At 36.6% G+C, this 21,799-nt stretch overlaps 1 pseudogene; it reads right to left on the bottom strand.

Annotated features, from left to right (window-relative positions):
- Positions 1 to 699: 699 nt before the first annotated feature.
- On the bottom strand, positions 700 to 2,920 carry LOC139185012 (olfactory receptor 10AG1-like; annotated as a pseudogene).
- Between the last annotated feature and the right edge of the window lie 18,879 nt (positions 2,921 to 21,799).

The following is a 21,799-nucleotide window of genomic DNA, read 5'->3' on the forward strand; positions in this document are numbered from 1 at the left end:
CACCACAGGTATACATGTGTTCCCCATCCTGAACCCTCCTCCCTCCTCCCTCCCCATACCATCCCTCTGGGTCGTTAAAAAGAATACATTTGAATCAGTTCTAATGAGGTGGATGAAACTGGAGCCTATTATACAGAGTGAAGCAAGCCAGAAGGAAAAACACCAATACAGTATACTAATGCATATATACGGAATTTAGAAAGATGATAACAATAACCCGGTGTACAAGACAGCAAAAGAGACACTGACGTATAGAACAGTCTTATGGACTCTGTGGGAGAGGCAGAGGGTGGGAAGATTTGGGAGAATGACATTGAAACATATACATAACATTTTAATTCATGTCCATTACTAAGTTTTTAAAATTTCTGTGACAACTCTATGGAACTGAATAATAATACTTTCAAATAAGTGATATAACTGAGTCTGTATTACAGCTGGGCCTATTATAGCAATTCTTGTCTAAAGTTCTTACTACAAGAGAACATTTCACAATAAGGATATAGAATTCCCAAGTGAATGATTTGCTATTTGTTGACCCATACATAACTGTATAACTGGAGACAGAAAGGTTTCTCAGTGTTACAAGTAATTTTTATTTTGGTAATAACTACCACTTTATAGACAGATAAATTGACTTTAAGATAAATATTGAAAATTTATAACAAATATATAAGAAATCAAGTTCTGAAATACAACTTATTTTTTCAATGAACTAAGGTATTTGCATGGCCATTGTCTCAGTGCCATCATGACATCCTTGTTACTTAGACTGTATATCATGGGGTTAAACACAGGCATCACAATCATGTAGAAGAGAGAAAGCACTTTGCCAGTTCCTGCGGTCTTGGGTCTTAAATGTGACAAGGCCTGATCCGAAGAACAATGCCACAACCATAAGATGAGTGGAGCAGGTGGAAAAGGCTTTGCCCCGACTTGTGGCTGATGGCAATTAAAGGATTGTGGAGATGATTTTGCCGTAGGAGACAAGTATCAACAGAAATGGAACCAAAGCAAACAGCTCAGCAACTGTGAAGACTAACATTTCATTCAGAAATGTGTCCCCACAGGCCAGCTTGAGTATGGGAAGGATGTCACAGAAGAAGTGGTTGATGAAGTTAGAACCACAAAAGGGCAGAGAGAAAATCTGGCCTGTCTGGCCTATTTGGATTGGGATTCCACTGATCCAGGAGCCAACCACTAGCTGGATGCACACCTTGTAGTTCATGACTAGAGGATAGTGAAGAGGGCTACAAATGGCCGCGTAGCGGTCATAGGCCATCACAGCCAGAAGGAAGTACTCGGTGGCCCCAAGTATAAGAATGAAGCACATTTGTGTGGCACAAGCAACAAAAGAAATCGTTCTTTGTGTCCAAAGACACGTGAGCATTCTGGGGAGTGTAACATAATCTGCTATATGCAGATTTCCAAAAGGGAAAAATTGCCAAATACAAAGGACATGGGGGTCTGGAGACCAGGGTCTAGTTTTATTATCAGAAATATGATGCCATTGCCCATCAAGATAATTATATAGATGAGTAAGAACAGTCCAAATAAAAACCTCTGGAGATGAGGAATATCAGCAAAGTCCAAGAGAACAAACTCCATCAGTTTAGTGAGATTACCTTCTGGTGTTTTTTCTTGGTGTTTCATCTGTGAAAAGGTGGAAATGTAGTATCTACTTTTTATTTTACCATCAGGGATCAGGGCCTGTTTTATAAATTGTATCAGGATACCCAGATTGATTTTCATCATCAATGCAATTGTTTCTAATTTAAGAATTTTATTATTTATGCTTTTCTCCTTTCTCAGTTTATAATCCATGTGTTATCACCATACACTCTCCCTTGAAATGTCTTATAAGGCATTCTTTTCAAATACAGGTCAAAGTCAAAAAGGTTAAAGTGTTAATCATTCAGTCGTGTCTGACTCTCTGATCACATGGGCTGTAGCCCACCAGGCTTCACTGTCCATAGGATTTCCTAGGCAAGAATACTGGAGTGGGTTGTCATTCCCCTCTCCAGGGGATCTTCCCCACCCAGGGATCAAACCCCTGTCTCCTGCATTGCAGGTGGATTGTTTATCAGCTGAGCCACCAGGGAAACACCAAACGCCCTGATCAGCACAGGCATTGGACAAATTGATAATCATTGAAGATAGACCCATAGTGTTGCTATGTGATCTCAGTTTTAAATACTTACATCATTTTGTGGCCGTATCTCATGGCTTATGAGATCTTAGTACCCCAACCAGAGACTGAAGTGAAAGTACAGAGTCTTAATCATTGGACTTCTGGGAATTCCTTTAAATATTTACATTTTTTGGAAATTTTGTTGTACTTCTCTGTAACTTTTCTTTACATACTTCAGTAGAACTATTAATATAACAGAAATTATCTTCCTATATATTTTCAGCTACATATTTCAACTCTTCATTTCCCTCCCATCACTTGATGATCTTGATCATACACGTTCTTATATACAATTCACATTATTATGCAGTTTACAAAAAAAATGAGATAATATTTTATTTTATTGTACATAGGGGAATAAAATACATATATTTCAGTAAGATACTATATGGGGGCTATAAGAGGGTTTTATTCTGGAAAAGTTGTGTGGGAATAGATACAGATACAAGCAATTAAAAGGGTCACTCTGGGAAAACAGGGGTTGCCTGGAATGTGTTCACTAGCTGTGTAAGATACCTCCTGTCATGCTTTACCCTGGTTCTGTGTGCCTCTCTGAAGTCTTTGTTGTTCCTCAAAAAATAATAATAATAATTCAGATAACGGTTTCTAAACTCACTTTTCTTGAGCCAGGATATTGAGATTTAGCAATGATGGATACACTGATCATTTGCACATTGATTCTGTGATTGCAAATCAGTGGCTATTTTTTAAATCATACTTAAGTTTGAATCCTAACTCTGTTATTTATCATCTGTTATATTAAGTAATTGTTTAAATTTTCTGTTTGCTTTCTTATTTGAGATAATTAAATATATTATTGAAAAAATTACCTATCACTTTTAATATGTTTATGTATAAGTTATAGTCCTATAATTATAATTATTAATATGGTATAATGTTCTTAAATATTTAGTTGCCAGGTTTGTAACACATTCCCTAGAAAAATTGTTTTTGCTAGTTATTGAGTTACTTGTTGATGATTACATTTTTGCATTTTTTTTTCCTTTCATCAGAGCCAGGAGTAGAATACGGTCTTAGCTAAATAAGGAATGAGAGTCCTCTAGTACAGAATCTCAGAGCACTCACTCAGTTTCAAGGCTGACTCTGCATTGCACCATTGTTACAGTGACTGCCTCCTTAAATATTACACTCCAGTGGCAACCCACTCCAGTACTCTTGCCTGGAAAAATCCCATGGACAGAGGAGCCTGGTAGGCTGCAGTCCATGGGGTCGCGAAAAGTCGGACATGACTGAGCGACTTCACTTTCACTTTTCACTTTCATGTATTGAAGAAGGAAATGGCAACCCACTCCAGTGTTCTTGCCTGGAGAATCCCAGGGACGGTGGAGCCTCGTGGGCTACCATCTATGGGATCGCACAGAGTCAGTCGGACACTACTGAAGCGACTTAGCAGCAGCAGCAGCCAGGCATCACTTGACTCAACATGACTTCCAGCCCTGCTTCTCATTTCCCCATCCTTTACGTTTCGAGGTTTTCCATGCAAGCATAGTCTAAATACAGTGTCATGGGCAAAAACTACAATCCTGACAAGATAGCCTGCAATCAAATCATGGCTTCACTTGCCAGCTTGCAAACCGCAATGCAAACCACTTAATCTCCCTGTGCCATAGATCACTTGGCTGCAAAACTAACAGTTGTACCAACAGTTAGGATTGCTATATGAATTAATTCATTTGATACATGTAAAGCAAATTAAAGATGTTTTGGCATTCATAGAAGTCTATTTAAAAGCTAGCTATTATTTTTGTTATTAAAAACTAAATTTTTTTATTCTAAATTTCACTCTCTGTTTTACCACTATGAAAAACTGCTCTCTAATTTACCTTGACTTTGTATCACATGGTTAATGAGGGAATGAAATAAGATATTAAAACTATCATCACAGTGTTATAAAAATCCCAGACTCTTAGATGTGAATTCTCCAAGAATTTTCTCCCAATAATTTCAATAATATTATCACCTCCACTCTTTAGAACTAATAGGGAGAACACACACGACTTTGTAGCACATAGAGTTGCAATTTGGCTAATTCTTTTCATATACCTTTTATTTTCCCACTGATATTACATGATCTGTGATTGAAGGACTGAGACTATTTTCATACTTGGGAACAATATAGAACCTAGAAAATGCTTGTTTACTTAATATGGTGTTCATTATTTGATTCTGAAATTGAGAAAAGGAACAGACACTTTTAAAATTGTCGATCTGAAAAGGGAGAAAAGATTAATATACAAAAGAATAGAATTTTAATCTTTATCATTTATGAATAAAAACATTTAGTATGAGCAATTTCACCCATTACTTGAATAAAATTATTTCCAGTGCTATATAAAATAGTTTTTAATTGTACAGATACATTTTGGTGATCAAATCTTGTATAACATGAAGTAGGTAAGATTTGAGTTTGAATTTTTCAAGAGTGGAACAAGGTGTATTTCAAGTATATTTGTATATCTGATAAAAATTAGCAATGTAATCCTTGAAAATAATTTAAAAACAATGTTGGACTTAAAGCTATCTTTATTATTTTATAAATCCTGAATTCTATAAGTTTCTTTCTTCAAAATAATTGTTCTTTGAATTCCCCAAAGGTTGTAACTTTTTTATGTGTTATGTCATATTAAATCTCTTATTATAATATCAAAAAATAAGCATATATAACTTTTTGTTACAATGTGTTGACTCAAATGAAGTTTTCTTTACTATCATCTATACCTAGGCTTTAATTATTACAATTTTTGACATTTCAAAGTGACTTAGTACCATTATTTATTATTATTATTTAATTGCAATTTTTATTTAATAGAATAAGAAATATATGGAAGTTGCTTTAATAAACCAAAACATTTGCTACCATGTTAAAATTTATAATTTACACATGTTTTAATGGGTAAATTATTAATTTTAAATTTAAAATAAGAATTAAACCTTACTATAATTATTTTCATATTTACCTTTCTTACTTAAGATGTTGCTGATTTTTCTCACTAGAGAAGGTCAGAATATTTAATTTCCTGTAAGTGAAATTACTTGTTTCATCGAAGTTATTCAACTGGCCTTTAAATATTCTGTTCTTTCTAAACATAAAGTGTTCTTTAAAAGTAGTTATCTCTACCCAAGGGATCTCTGCCACCTGGCACATTTAAATTTCCAATTAAAATCATCACTTCTTTCTGGCTTACTTCACTCTGTATAACAGGTTCCAGTTTCATCCATCTCATTAGAACTGATTCAAATGTATTCTTTTTAATGGCTGAGTAATACTCCATTGTGTATATGTACCACAGCTTTCTGTGAGTGAAGTAAGCCAGAAAGAAAAACACCAATACAGTATACTAACACATATATATGGAATTTAGAAAGATGGTAACAAGAACCCTGTGTATGAGACAGCAAAAGAGACACTGATGTATAGATCAGTCTTATGGACTCTGTGGGAGAGGGAGAGGGTGGGGAGATTTGAGAGAATGGCATTGAAACATGTATAATATCATGTATGAAACGAGTTGCCAGTCCAGGTTCGATGCACGATACTGGATGCTTGGGCCTGGTGCACTGGGACGACCCAGAGGGTATGGGGAGGGAGGAGGGAGGAGGGTTCAGGATGGGGAACACAGATATACCTGTGGTGGATTCATTTCGATATTTGGCAAAACTAATACAATATTGTAAAATATTAAAATAGTAAAATTAAAAATAAAATTAAATTAAATTAAAAAAATAAATAAAATAAAATCATCACTTCATGAATTTTCTGACGTTATATTTAAAAAAAAATTTTCCCAGATTGTTCTCACTCTACTCAGAGAACATTTTTCTTTACTCTCTCCAGGGAATAGAGGAGACAGAGTATTTTATTTCTTAGATGTGAACAGGCTGCTAAGTAATATTATTTGTGGGCCCCCCAGGTGGTACACAGGGAAGGCGATGGCACCCCACTCCAGTACTCTTGCTTGGAAAATCCCATGGACGAAGGAGCCTGGTAGGCTGCAGTCCATAGGGTCGCAAAAAGTCAGACATGACTGAGCGACTTCACTTTCACTTTTCACTTTCATGTATTTGAGAAGGAAATGGCAACCCACCCTAGTGTTTTTGTCTGGAGAATCCCAGGGATGGGGGAGCCTGGTGGGCTGCCATCTATTGGGTCTCACAGAGTTGGACACGACTGAAGAGACTTAGCAGCAGCAGGTGGTACAGTTGGTAAAGAATTGGCCTGCCAATGCAGGAGATACAAGAGACACAGGTTTGATCCCTGGGTCAGGAAATTCACCTCGAGTAGGAAATGGCAACCCACTCCAGAATCTTTGCCAGGAGAATTCCATGGACAGAGGAGCCTGGTGGGCTACAGAGTCATACATGACTGAGCACACACACTCACACAATATTATTTGGGTCGATCCAAAACAGACATGCATCCAATTTTTACCTTAACTATTATGAATGCATTATGAAGAGCCTCTGTATGATATGTTCCTTGATTCCTAGTTAGAGGACAGATCTGTGTAATAGTTATAATACATATTCTAATGGCAAATATTTTTATGTGCAAAATTAGTGTGTTATTGATTTCTTCAGCAACCTGAGATTTAGCTGATGAATGTATTAAACATACATCAAAATTTTAAAATGTAACCCAAGTTTAATTGTAGTAGGAGAAATTTTTTCCTCCCTTTTGCAGCCTACCATCAATTTTTCCCAAATTTATTTTACATGTTCAAGGTGTGAATACTTTGACTCTAATTACAATAAAATGAGATTCTGGAATAAGTCCAGCTGAGATCATGGGAAAGATGCTAAGCAAAAAGTTTGTGAGTTATATGTTTCAAATGTGGAGAAATTTCTCCAATATTAAGATTGTTTTAAAACCTTGGCTTAGAGCCAGTTTCTCATAACCCCAAAAATTGGATATTGTTTCCTATTATTTAGTAAATAGTGATTTCTTAAGGTGTATGATTATGAAGAAAAAATATTTACAAGAGAGAGAACACATATAGTAATGTGACAATGGGAGTAATTTGGAAGGTTAATTAAAAAGTATCAGGAGCCTCATGGCAAAGATCATGGCAGGCCCGTGAGTAGTGGGTGGTGGGACAGGCTTCTCACGGGGACCAGATGTGATAAAGGACAGAAGGGGAGTCAGAGGCCAACCAGGTTAAGCTCCTGCAGGGGCTCATCCAAGAAATAGTGCTGGAAAGGAGTTACAAGACCTCGTGATTCACAGAATGTAGTATTATTCATGGGCTTCTCAGGTGGTGAAGAATCTGCCTACCAAGGCAGGAAAGGCCAGGGACACAGGTTTGATTCCTGGGTCAGGAAGATCCCTGGGAGTGGGAAATGGCAATCCACTCCAGTGTTCTTGCCTGAGAAATCCCAGGGACAGAGGAGTCTGGCGGGCTATCGTCCATGGCATCTGACAAAGAGTCCAACACAGCTGAGCAACTGAGCACAGATCAGTGCAGTATCAAGAAGTCTTTTGATGGAATAGAATAAGAAATTCTAGAAAAGGTTCAAATATACATGAACATTTGTCATTGACTAAAATAGCCTTCCAAATTGGTAAAGCATGGGCATTTAAAATAACTGTTATTTCGGACAACTGTGCAGGCTTAGAGGGAAAAAAAAACAGTATATGCATTTTTGATAACTATCCCACAGCAGGATAAACCCTAAATTATACACAATTTTGTATATTTTAGAGTGAAATGATGACAGTATTCTAAGAAATCGGTTTTATGGTTTTGGAGTAAGGAAAGTTTAACTCATTAAAATTTAGACTGCAGGACACACACACATACAAACAAACAAAAAACTGTGTAAAAATAAATTATTCTAGATGCTAAAAAGCAGCAAGCCCCATAAGTATCAAATATAATTAATATAATGGAAAAAATTGTTACAATTGATTTCAAATAAAGTGATCTTGGCTCCTTCTTTAATACAGAGGAAAAGTCCAAAGTATAAATTTTAAAAATGGATAAAGCAGATGAATTAACAATTCATAGAAGAAAATTATTCCTTCAACATACAGACTGCAGCTTCATTTGTTAAAAATAATAATAATAAGTAAATTGTAATCTGAACAGTGATACAGTGTTAAAAAGTCTGAGACATTTTCCTATGCATTATGTACATGTGGAGAGGACTATCCAGTTGACCAATACCACAATAGTGCTCACTCTTTGAATTAATCAGTAAGCATGCACACATACTAAGATATGCAGTAGCATGATATTGCAACAAATTTGTGCTTGAAAAACTGTGACTATTTTATGACTTAATGAGCCTTGATTTTGATATTGTCATCTATTCTTTTTTCTCCCACAGTTATATATCTTTAAAATATGTGATATAACTTATCAAAAATTTCTAGTGCTTGAAAGTAGACTGGCTTATTGTGACCAGTGCCTCTTAACCACAAAAGTTATTTGTTTTTTATTGTTTTAGAGGTTGGAAAATTAAACTTGGCTTTAACTATGTCCTTTTATAAAGATGTTGATTTATTTTTCAAAGCAATTCTGTAGCATCATCAGTCTTGAATCATATTTTTGTTGTTTAATCACTACTTTTTTATAATAAAAGGTAATTTATTTTTCTAAATTAGTTTCAGAATAAAATAGAAGCATAGCCAAAAGTAAGAAAGAGTATTATGCTTTTTTCAATGATAGAAAATGCTCATTAAATGAAATTTAAGAAATAGAAGGAGGGGGGGAGGAGCCAAGATGGCAGAGGAGTAGGACAGGGAGAACACTTTCTCCCCCACAAATTCATCAAAAGAGCATTTACACGTCGAGTAAAATCCACAAAACAACTTCTGAATGCCGGCAGAAGACATCAGGCACCCAGAAAAGCAACCCAACTCTTCGAAAGGAGGTAGGAAAAAATATTAAAGACAAAAAAAGAGACAAAAGAGGGAGGGACAGAGTTCCGTCCTGGGAAGGGAATCTTAAAAAGAGAGAAGTTTCCAAACACCAGGAAACCTTCTCACTGCCAAATCTGTGCCGAGCTTTGAAGCACAGAGGGTAACATAACAGGGAGAAAAAATAAATAAACAATTAAAACTCGCAGATTGTGAGCCCTACCGTAAACTCCCCCAGCGGAGAAGCAGCGCAGACGCCTGCATCCGCCATTAGCAAGCGGGGGCTGGGCAGGGAGGCGTGGCGCGGGCTGCATCGCTCAGACTAAGGATCTGGCCTGAATACCCTGAGTGCTATCTGAGCGAAATAATTTGGGCTAGCAAACCAGACTGTGGGATATCTACCACGGGAAAAGCCAGCCCTAACCTAAGACCGCCAGGCCCGCGCACGGAACAAAGGACTGAACAGAGATAGCCGGCTGCAGACCTTCCCCCTCCGGTGACAGGCAGCCAGAGCCGGAAGGGGGCAATCGCAGCCCCAGAGAGACATTATCTATAAAACTGTAAGCAGGCTTCTTTGCTAACTAAAACTTCTTGGGGGTCTGGACGGTCAACATCTGCTTGAGAAGGTGCGCCGGTTTTACACCCAGATAACCGAGTGGCGGGGAGGTGATAAGTCGCAGCATTGGCGCTCGCCAAACACATCACCTGAGCTGCTAGGACCTGGGAAGAGCACAAAACGCAGGCCCAACTGAGTCTGCGCCTCTGAGTGCCTGAACCTGAGCGGCCTGGACCTGGGAGGTGCATGCAACCCAGGGCCGGCCTCGGATTGTTCCCGGCGGAACAACCTAGAGCCCGAGCACTGTTGGCAGGGTGGCTACATGCGCCATGAGCGGGGGCACACCCAGGGTGGCTGAGGCACTGCGAGCGCACGCCAGTGTTATTTGTTTGCAGCATCCCTCCCTCCCTCCCCACAGCGCGACTGAACAAGTAAGCCTAAAAAAAAAAAAAAAAAAAAAAGTGTCCTCCACCGTCCCCTTTGTGTCAGGGCGGAAACCAGATACTGAAGAGACTAGCAAACAGAAGAAGATATAACAGAGGGAAACGCCTTGGAAGCTACAGGCAATAGATCAAAACCCTGTGGTTACTACGGACTACATAGGAAGGGGCCTATAGATCTTGAGAAATATAAGTCTGACCAAGGAACTAGGCAAAAATGAACTGAACCCACAACACCCACAACAAAACCAAGAAAGTCCTAGATATATTTTTATTATTTTTACAATCATTCTTTCTTTCTTTTTTTTTTAATTAAAAAAAATTTTTTTAAGTCCTCTATTGTTCCTTTAATTTCCACTTTTATAACCTATTACTTTGCAAAAAAAAAAAAAAAAAAAAGACCCTATTTTTTTCTTCTTCAGCAAACTTCATATATATATATTTTATAATTTTTTGACCTTGTTTTTTTTTTTTCTTCTTCTTTTCTTTAACATTGTATTTTTGAAATTCCAAACTCTACTCTAGATTTTTAATTTTCACTTTTTGGTATTTGTTATCAATTCTGTACCTATAGTTTTTTTATATATATAATTTCTGTGACTTCTTTTTTTCTTCTTCTCTGTTTCTTTCTCTTCTTCTTTTATATAACATTGTATATCTGAATGACATGAAGTTTGTACCTGTATTTTCTTTATAATTTTTGTGACATTGTTTGTTATTGTTTGTTTTCTCTCTTTATTTTTCTTCTTCTTTTTTTTTTTTAACATTGTATTTTTGAAATTCCAAACTCTACTCTAGATTTTTAATTTTTGCTTTCTGGTATTAGTTATCAATTTTGTACCTGTACTTTCTTTATAATTTTCGCGACCTTGTTTGTTTTAGTTTATTCGTTTTTTCTCTCTTTCTTTTCCTTCTTCTTTTCTTTAACATCGTATTTTTGAAATTCCAAACTCTACTCTAGATTTTTAATTTTTGCTTTTATGTATTTGTTACTAACTTTGTACCTTTAAGAACCCAATCTTCAGGACCCATTTTTCACTAGGGAGTGAGATTACTGGCTTGACTGCTCTCTCTCCCTTTGGACTCTCCTTTTTCTCCACCAGGTCGCCTGTGTCTCCTCCCTAACCCCTCCCTACTCTACCCAACTCTGTGAATTTCTGTGTGTTCCAGACGGTGGAGAACACTTAGGGAACTGATTACTGGCTGGATCTGTCTCCCTCCTTTTCATTCCCCCCTTTTATCCTCCTGGCCACCTCTGTATCCTTTCTCCTTCTTCTCTTCTCTGTATAACTCCGTGAACATCTCTGAGTGGTCCAGTTGTGGAGTGCACATAAGGAAGTGACTACTGGCTAGCCCACTCTCTCCACTCTTGATTCACCTCATCTCATTTGGGTCACCTCTAACTCCCTCCTCCCTCTTCTCTTCTCCATGTAACCCTGTGAACCTCTCTGAGTGACCCTCACAATAGAGAAACTTTTCATCTTTAATGTAGATATTTTATCAATGGTGCTGTATAGAAGGAGAAGTTTTGAAACTACTGTAAAAATAAGACCGATAACCGGAAGCAGGAGACTTAAGACCAAACCCTGACTCCAGGGAACTCCTGACTCCAGGGAACATTAATTGACAGGAGCTCATCAAATGCCTCCATACCGACACTGAAACCAAGCACCACACAAGGGCCAATAAGTTCCAGGGCAAGACATACCAAGCAAATTCTCCAGCAACAAAGGAACACAGCCCTGAGCTTCAAAATACAGGTTGCCCAAAGTCACCCCAAAACTATAGACATCTCATAACTCATTACTGGACATTTCATTGCACCCCAGAGAGAAGAAATACAGCTCCACCCACCAGAACACCGACACAAGCTTCCCTAACCAGGAAACCTTGACAAGCCACCTGTACAAACCCACACATGGTGAGGAAATGCCACAATAAAGAGAACTCCACAAACTGCCAGAATACAGAAAGGACACCCCAAACTCAGCAATTTAAACAAGATGAAGAGACAGAGGAATACTCAGCAGATAAAGGAACAGGATTAATGCCCACCAAACCAAACAAAAGAGGAAGAGATAGGGAATCTACCTGATAAAGAATTCCGAATAATGATAGTGAAATTGATCCAAAATCTTGAAACTAAAATGGAATCACAGATAAATAGCCTGGAGACAAGGATTGAGAAGATGCAAGAAAGGTTTAACAAGGACCTAGAAGAAATAAAAAAGAGTCAATATATAATGAATAATGCAATAAATGAAATTAAAAACACTGTGGAGGCATCAAATAGTAGAATAACAGAGGCAGAAGATAGGATTAGTGAATTAGAAGATAGAATGGTAGAAATAAATGAATCAGAGAGAATAAAAGAAAAAAGAATTAAAACAAATGAGGACAATCTCAGAGACCTCCAGGACAATATTAAACGCTACAACATTCGAATCATAGGGGTTCCAGAAGAAGAAGACAAAAAGAAAGACCATGAGAAAATACTTGAGGAGATAATAGTGAAAAACTTCCCTAAAATGGGGAAGGAAATAATCACCCAAGTACAAGAAACCCAGAGAGTCCCAAACAGGATAAACCCAAGGAGAAACACCCCAAGACACATATTAATCAAATTAACAAAGATCAAACACAAAGAACAAATATTAAAAGCAGCAAGGGAAAAACAACAAATATCACACAAGGGAATTCCCATAAGGATAACAGCTGATCTTTCAATAGAAAGTCTTCAAGCCAGGAGGGAATGGCAAGACATACTTAAAATGATGAAAGAAAAATAACCTACAGCCCAGATTATTGTACCCAGCAAGGATCTCATTCAAGTATGAAGGAGAAATCAAAAGCTTTTCAGACAAGCAAAAGCTGAGAGAATTCTGCACCACCAAACCAGCTCTCCAACAAATACTAAAGGATATTCTCTAGACAGGAAACACAAAAACAGTGTATAAACTCGAACCCAAAACAATAAAGTAAATGGCAACGGGATCATACTTATCAGTAATTACCTTAAACGTAAATGGGTTGAATGCCCCAACCAAAAGACAAAGACTGGCTGAATGGATACAAAAACAAGACCCCTACATATGTTGTCTACAAGAGACCCACCTCAAAACAGGGGACACATACAGACTGAAAGTGAAGGGCTGGAAAAAGATTTTCCATGCAAATAGGAACCAAAAGACAGCAGGAGTAGCAATACTCATATCAGATAAAATAGACTTTAAAACAAAGGCTGTGAAAAGAGACAAAGAAGGTCACTACATAATGATCAAAGGATCAATCCAAGAAGAAGATATAACAATTATAAATATATATGCACCCAACACGGGAGCACCACAGTACGTAAGACAAATGCTAACAAGTATGAAAGGAGAAATTAACAATAACACAATAATAGTGGGAGACTTTAATACCCCACTTACACCTATGGATAGATCAACTAAACAGAAAATTAACAAGGAAACACAAACTTTAAACGATACAATAGACCAGTTAGACCTAATTGATACCTATAGGACATTTCATCCCAAAACAATGAATTTCACCTTTTTCTCAAGCGCACATGGAACCTTCTCCAGGATAGATCACATCCTGGGCCATAAAGCTAGCCTTGGTAAATTCAAAAAAATAGAAATCATTCCAAGCATTTTTTCTGACCACAATGCAGTAAGATTAGATCTCAATTACAGGAGAAAAACTATTAAAAATTCCAACATATGGAGGCTGAACAACACGCTGCTGAATAACCAACAAATCACAGAAGAAATCAAAAAAGAAATAAAAATTTGCATAGAAATGAATGCAAATGAAAACACAACAACCCAAAACCTGTGGGACACTGTAAAAGCAGTCCTAAGGGGAAAGTTCATAGCAAAACAGGCACACCTCAAGAAACAAGAAAAAAGTCAAATAAATAACCTAACTCTACACCTAAAGCAACTAGAAAAGTAAGAAATGAGAAACCCCAGGGTTAGCAGAAGGAAAGAAATCTTAAAAATTAGAGCAGAAATAAATGCAAAAGAAACAAAAGAGACCATAGCAAAAATCAACAAAGCCAAAAGCTGGTTCTTTGAAAGGATAAATAAAATTGACAAACCATTAGCCAGACTCATCAAGAAACAAAGGGAGAAAAATCAAATTAACAAAATTAGAATCGAAAATGGAGAGATCACAACAGACAACACAGAAATACAAAGGATCATAAGAGACTACTATCAACAATTATATGCCAATAAAATGGACAATGTGGAAGAAATGGACAAATTCTTAGAAAAGTACAACTTTCCAAAACTCGACCAGGAAGAAATAGAAAATCTTAACAGACCCATCACAAGCATGGAAATTGAAACTGTAATCAAAAATCTTCCAGCAAACAAAAGGCCCGGTCCAGACGGCTTCACAGCTGAATTCTACCAAAAATTTAGAGAAGAGCTAACACCTATCCTGCTCAAACTCTTCAAAAAAATTGCAGAGGAAGGTAAAACTCATTCTATGAGGCCACCATCACCCTAATACCAAAACCTGACAAAGATGCTACAAAAAACGAAAACTACAGGCCAATATCACTGATGAACATAGATGCAAAAATCCTTAACAAAATTCTAGCAATCAGAATCCAACAACACATTAAAAAGATCATACACCATGATCAAGTGGGCTTTATCCCAGTGATGCAAGGATTCTTCAATATCCGCAAATCAATCAATGTAATACACCACATTAACAAATTGAAAAATAAAAACCATATGATTATCTCAATAGATGCAGAGAAAGCCTTTGACAAAATTCAACACCCATTTATGATAAAAACTCTCCAGAAAGCAGGAATAGAAGGAACATACCTCAACATAATTAAAGCTATATATGACAAACCCACAGCAAACATTATCCTCAATGGTGAAAAATTGAAAGCATTTCCTCTAAAGTCAGGAACAAGACAAGGGTGCCCACTTTCACCATTACTATTCCACATAGTTTTGGAAGTTTTGGCCACAGCAATCAGAGCAGAAAAAGAAATAAAAGGAATCCAAATTGGAAAAGAAGAAGTACAATTCTCACTATTTGCAGATGACATGATCCTCTACATAGAAAACCCTAAAGATTCCACCAGAAAATTACTAGAAATAATCAATGACTATAGTAAAGTTGCAGAATATAAAATCAACACACAGAAATCCCTTGCATTCCTATACACTAATAATGAGAAAACAGAAAGAGAAATTAAGGAAACAATTCCATTCACCATTCCAACGGAAAGAATAAAATACTTTGGGATATATCTACCTAAAGAAACTAAAGACCTATATATAGAAAACTATAAAACACTGGTGAAAGAAATCAAAGAGGACACTAATAGATGGAGAAATATACCATGTTCATGGATTGGAAGAATCAATATAGTGAAAATGAGTATACTACCCAAAGCAATTTATAGATTCAATGCAATCCCTATCAAGCTACCAACAGTATTCTTCACAGAGCTAGAACAAATAATTTCACAATTTGTATGGAAATACAAAAAACCTCGAATAGCCAAAGCGATCTTGAGAAAGAAGAATGGAACTGGAGGAATCAACCTACCTGACTTCAGGCTCTACTACAAAGCCACAGTTATCAAGACAGTATGGTACTGGCACAAAGACAGAAATATAGATCAATGGAATAAAATAGAAAGCCCAGAGATAAATCCATGCACATATGGACACCTTATCTTTGACAAAGGAGGCAAGAATATACAATGGATTAAAGACAATCTCTTTAACAAGTGGTGCTGGGAAATCTGGTCAACCACTTGTAAAAGAATGAAACTAGACCAGTTTCTAACACCATACACAAAAATAAACTCAAAATGGATTAAAGATCTAAACGTAAGACCAGAAACTATAAAACTCCTAGAGGAGAACATAGGCAAAGCACTCTCTGACATACATCACAGCAGGATCCTCTATGACCCACCTCCCAGAATATTGGAAATAAAAGCAAAAATAAACAAATGGGACCTAATTAACCTTAAAAGCTTCTGCTCATCAAAGGAAACTATTAGCAAGGTGAAAAGACAGCCTTCAGAATGGGAGAAAATAATGCAAATGAAGCAACTGACAAACAACTAATCTCAAAAATATACAAGCAACTCCTATAGCTCAACTCCAGAAAAATAAACGACCCAATCAAAAAATGGGCCAAAGAACTAAATAGACATTTCTCCAAAGAAGACATACAGATGGCTAACAAACAAATGAAAAGATGCTCAACATCACTCATTATCAGAGAAATGCAAATCAAAACCACTATGAGGTACCATTTCACACCAGTCAGAATGGCTGCAATCCAAAAGTCTACAAATAATAAATGCTGGAGAGGGTGTGGAGAAAAGGGAACCCTCTTACACTTTTGGTGGGAATGCAAACTAGTACAGCCACTATGGAGAACAGTGTGGAGATTCCTTAAAAAACTGGAAATAGAACTGCCTTATGATCCAGCAATCCCACTGCTGGACATACACACTGAGGAAACCAGAAGGGAAAGAGACACGTGTACCCCAATGTTCATCGCAGCACTGTTTATAATAGCCAGGACATGGAAGCAACCTAGATGTCCATCAGCAGATGAATGGATAAGAAAGCAGTGGTACATATACACAATGGAGTATTACTCAGCCATTAAAAAGAATACATTTGAATCAGTTCTAATGAAGTGGATGAAACTGGAGCCTATTATACAGAGTGAAGTAAGCCAGAAGGAAAAACATAAATACAGTATACTAACGCATATATATGGAATTTAGAAAGATGGTAACAATAACCCGGTGTATGAGACAGCAAAAGAGACACTGATGCATAGAACAGTCTTATGGACTCTGTGGGAGACAGAGAGGGTGGGAAGATTTGGGAGAATGACATTGAAACATGTAAAATATCATGTAAGAAACGAGTTGCCAGTCCAGGTTTGATACACGATACTGGATGCTTGGGGCTAGTGCACTGGGACGACCCAGAGGGATGGTATTGGGAGGGAGGAGGGAGGAGGGTTCAGGATGGGGAACACATGTATACCTGTGGTGGATTCATTTTGATATTTGGCAAAACTAATACAATTATGTAAAGTTTTAAAATAATATAAAATTTTAAAAAAAGTATAAAAAAAAAGAAATAGAAGGAATTATGTATATACATATGATAAATGGTGTTCTAAATACTGCTTTTTACCTTAACAAAAAGGATATGTACAATATGATTATGATTTGGTTTGCTGAAAAATATGCTTAATCCATGCTGTATGTAATTGCATTTTATTCATTTCTATAACTCCTTGGTTTTCCTCTGTGTGAAATTATCACAGTTACAGTCAATTCTAGTTTGATAAAGATTTGATATTATCAATGGTGTGAAATGAGCATTCTCAGATGTGTCCCTTGACACCCATGTGCACACACTTCTTCTGGTACATGGCTAAGGGTAAGCTTTTCTTGATGAAGGCAGGCTGTGTGCTAATATGCTGTACAATTCACTCACCAGCATCAGGCGAGAGCTTTCATTACTCCACATCCTTTATGTATGTGATAGGGTGAGTCTTTTTGTTTATTTCATCCTTGTAATGAATGTGTCATAGATTTCATTTGGTTTAAATCTGCTTTTAATTTGCATTTACTGGTTGCTAGTGAGTTATTTTCTTTTTTCTGGGCATTTAGATTATTCTGTCTTATGAAATGCACCTTTAAGTCTGTTGTCAATTTTTCTCCTGAATTTTTGATGCTTTTGATTTAGAGCACTCCTTTAACTATAGTGTATTTAAACATTTTATGTTGAAATTTTTCACTCTGAATATCCACGAAGTGTAACAGATTAATATTTACATTATGACTAATAATTTTATCAAAAACACTTTTTTCACACCAACGTTATGAAGTTAATAAACATTATCTTATAAAAAACTCATTGTTATGCATTTTACTTAAGTTTACAAGTTATCTGAGATTACATTTTAAAATAAATTTTGTGAAGTGAGGGTCAAGCTCTCTTTTTTTGCACCATTATATATAATTAAATTAATATACTCTATTAAAAGGCCATTTTTTTCTACATTTTCTGTAGTATGAACTTTTGCTTATTCAAGTCATTCTATGACTTGTTCTATAGTCATTCAACAAGTATTCTCTAAAGCTTTCCATATGCAGTAATCTTTGCTAGCTGAAATCTTTTGTTTTTAAGTAAGTTATAACAATACAGAGGGAGACAAAATAGAATATACATTATGAATTTTGGGTAAAAATATTAGGAGGCCAGTTGATAGATAAAATATACTATATTGTTTTAGTACTTTGGCCACCTGATGCAGAGAGCCAACTCAGTGTAAAAGACCCTGATGCTAGTAAAGATGAAGGCAAAAAGGAGGAGACAGCAGAGGATGAGATGGTTGGATATTAATAGTGTCACTGACTCAATGGACATGAATCTGAGCAAATTTCGAGAGACAGTGGAGGAGTGAGGAGCCTGGCATGCTATGGTCCATGAAGACACAAAGAGGCAGACATGACTTACCAACTGAACAACAACAACAAATCAAATAAGCAGTGAATTTTTGCTGACAGAGACTAGTCCATTAAATATGAGATCAGCAAAAAAATTAATTTTTTATAAATGCAAACACCAGGGAGATAATCCTGATATCAGAAAGTCAAGCATAAAATGGCAAGTTCATGAGGATAATCAATTTATATTAATACAGGAAGCAAAATTTCAAATAATATCTGATTAAGACAAGAGCAGAACTTAGCGGGGAAAAAGATCACTAGCTCAAAGTAGTGGATAAGATGTTCAACGTTAAGGCAGTCATTTTCTCAAGGCTGTCATGACATCCTTATTCCTCAGAGTATATATCATGGGATTAAACATCAGGGTAACACGGTATAGAAAGGAGAGGGAAAAAATCTTTCCTGTAAAAATGTTTGGAATCACATCATAAATATGTAATGGTTCTGGGTCCACAAAATAAAGGCTCAACTATGGGGCTTCCCAGGTGGCACTAATGGTAAAGAACCTACCTGTCAATGCAGGAGACTTAAGGGAAGCAGGTTCGATCCCTGTGTAGGGAAGATCCCCTGGAGAAGGGCACAGCAGCCCATTCCAGTGTTCTTGCTGGAGAACCCTGTGGACAGAGGAGCCAATTGGGCTACGGTCCACAGGGTTGCAGAGAGTTGGACGCTACTGAAACAACTTAGTGCACACACATGATGTGAGGTGAGCAGGTGGAGAAAACTTTGGCTCATCCCGTTGCTGATGGCAACACAGGATGGAGAAGAGATTTTACTGTAGGAGCCAAGTGTCAACTGAAAAGGGGTCATGACAAATGATTCACTAATAGTACAACTATAGAGACTGACATCTCATTCAGAAAAACATTGCCACAGCCCAGCTTGTAGTTAGATCCAAAAATGACAGAGGGGAAATTTGGCATGTTTGCCTTATCCTGGCTGTAACACCCCTGATCCAAGAGCCAAGCATCATCAGCTGAATACAGAGCTCCTGGTTTAGAAGTAGGGAAAGTTGCGAAAGTTACAGTTGGCCACATAGCAGTCATGGGCCATAACTGTCAAGACCAAGTATTCTGTGTCTCCAAGAATACAAATAAAATATATCTTTGTAGTGCATATTCTGACCAAAGGTTTATGCATATTCTAGAAAGAGTGACAGATACATAACAGATTTCCAGGAAGGAAAAGTTACTGATGAAAAAATACATGGGAATTTGAGAGCCTTGTCAACTCTGATTATAAGAGTATTGTTGTTGCTTCTCACCAGGATAATCACATAAAAAAGGAAAATATTACAAAGAGAAACACTCAGACATTGTAAATACAGAAAAATCAAAAAGAACCAGTGTTATCACTGAAGTGAGATGTGCTTCTTGGTTGTGTGTGTGTGTGTGTGTTTGATGTTCTCTCTGTGAAAAGAGTGAAATAAGTAATTTTTATTTTTATTTTATATAGTAACTATTTTATATAGTATAGCTATATATAAATGTATATTTGTTGTTGTTCAGTCCTCCAGCCATGTCCAACTTTTTGCATCCCAATGGACTGCAGCACTGGAGGCCACCCTGTCCCTCACCATCTTCTGGAGTTTGCCCAAGTTCATGTCCATTGCATCCATGATGTCATTCAACCATCTCACCCTCTGACGCCCTCTTCTCCTTCTGCCCTCAATCTTTCCCAGCATCAGAGTCTTTTCAAATGGGTTGGCTGTTTGCATCAGGTGGCCAAATTATTAGAGCTTCAGCTTCAGTATCAGTCCTTCCAATGAATATTGAAATATATATGTTTATATTATATAAAATGTATATTATAAATATGTAAAAGTACCTATGTACATAAATATCCACCTCATAATCTTAAATTTATCTCTGTTTGTAACTATTATTAAAGCCAATTTAGTCCTTTTTAAAGACATGACCAAACATTATATATTCTGGCTCTGTTTAGTTCATAAAAAATGTGCTGTTTCTTTCAAACATCAAATATCATTTGGCTGATATTGAAATTTCTGTTAGCTACTAAATATTCTTTAAAATGTTGGGAGGCAATAAGAAAAGGAGAAATGCAGTAATTTTCTTCCATATTTAGTTTTTTTCTGAATAAAATTTATTATTTTTGTGATGGGCCTATTATTATCTTTATAATAAATCCATACCACAAAAAAGTATAAATAAATAAGTCAGATATTATCTGAACTCCTGTCACTGTAAAGAAGCCCATTCTCTCTTCTAATACATATCCAGATATTGCTGACATATATACACACCAAGTAGAAAGATGCACATGTGAGATGTTGTATGAATACATGGAAGCTATATCCCTTTGTTTTGCAAAAATAGAGTTATGTTTTGTACATGTATTTATGTACTTACATGTCTGAAAAGCTTGGGATTTCCTCACTGGCTTGGCTCTAAAACATTGTCTTGAGAGACTGTGCAGCATCACATGGTAAACGGGCGCCCGTGAGTAGTATGTTCCAAATGAGAACAGCTTACCTTTGCTTTGCTAGTGTTGTCTTTTGCAGTATTAAAAAAAAGCTTTTAATAAACATCCTTGAACAAACACAACTAACCATCATTCTGAAGCAAATATTTTTTATAAGGCTTCATTGATATAGTTTTTAAAGTAAAAAAAAAAAAAATCTACATATTTTTTTAAATCACTGTTCTCAAAAGATACAGAATTTATTCCAGATGATTAGAATAAAAACACCTTAATAAAATGACTGCTTACACAGTGTATTACATTCCTAGATCTATTGTAACAAATTATCACAAATTGAGTGGTTTAAAGAACAAAAGTTGACTTTCTCACATCTTTAAAAGCCCAAATCACAGGGCTGGTAGGGTTTTCCTCTACAGACTCTAAAGGGATAGTAACTCCTGGCCTCTTTCAGCTTTTGGTGGTCCCTGACCTGCTTTGCTTCATGGCTGTGTCATTCCTGGTTGCTTCCTCCATCTTCACGTGGTGTTCTTCTGTGTCACTGTGTCTCTATTTTTAACTTAATCTCTCTTCCTCCCTTATAAGAACTAAAACACTGATCATAGGACATAGTGCCCTTCCCTTAAATTGAGATAATCTTATTTCAAAGTCCTTAAGTGAATTACATCTGCAAAGGCTTTTATTTTCCTAACAAGTTCAGGTTTGTAGGTTATAACCTGATATATATTTAGAGGGATCAACATTCAACCCA

The sequence above is a fragment of the Bos indicus genome, chromosome 9 (assembly GCF_029378745.1).
Source record: "Bos indicus isolate NIAB-ARS_2022 breed Sahiwal x Tharparkar chromosome 9, NIAB-ARS_B.indTharparkar_mat_pri_1.0, whole genome shotgun sequence".
Classification (NCBI taxonomy): domain Eukaryota; kingdom Metazoa; phylum Chordata; class Mammalia; order Artiodactyla; family Bovidae; genus Bos; species Bos indicus.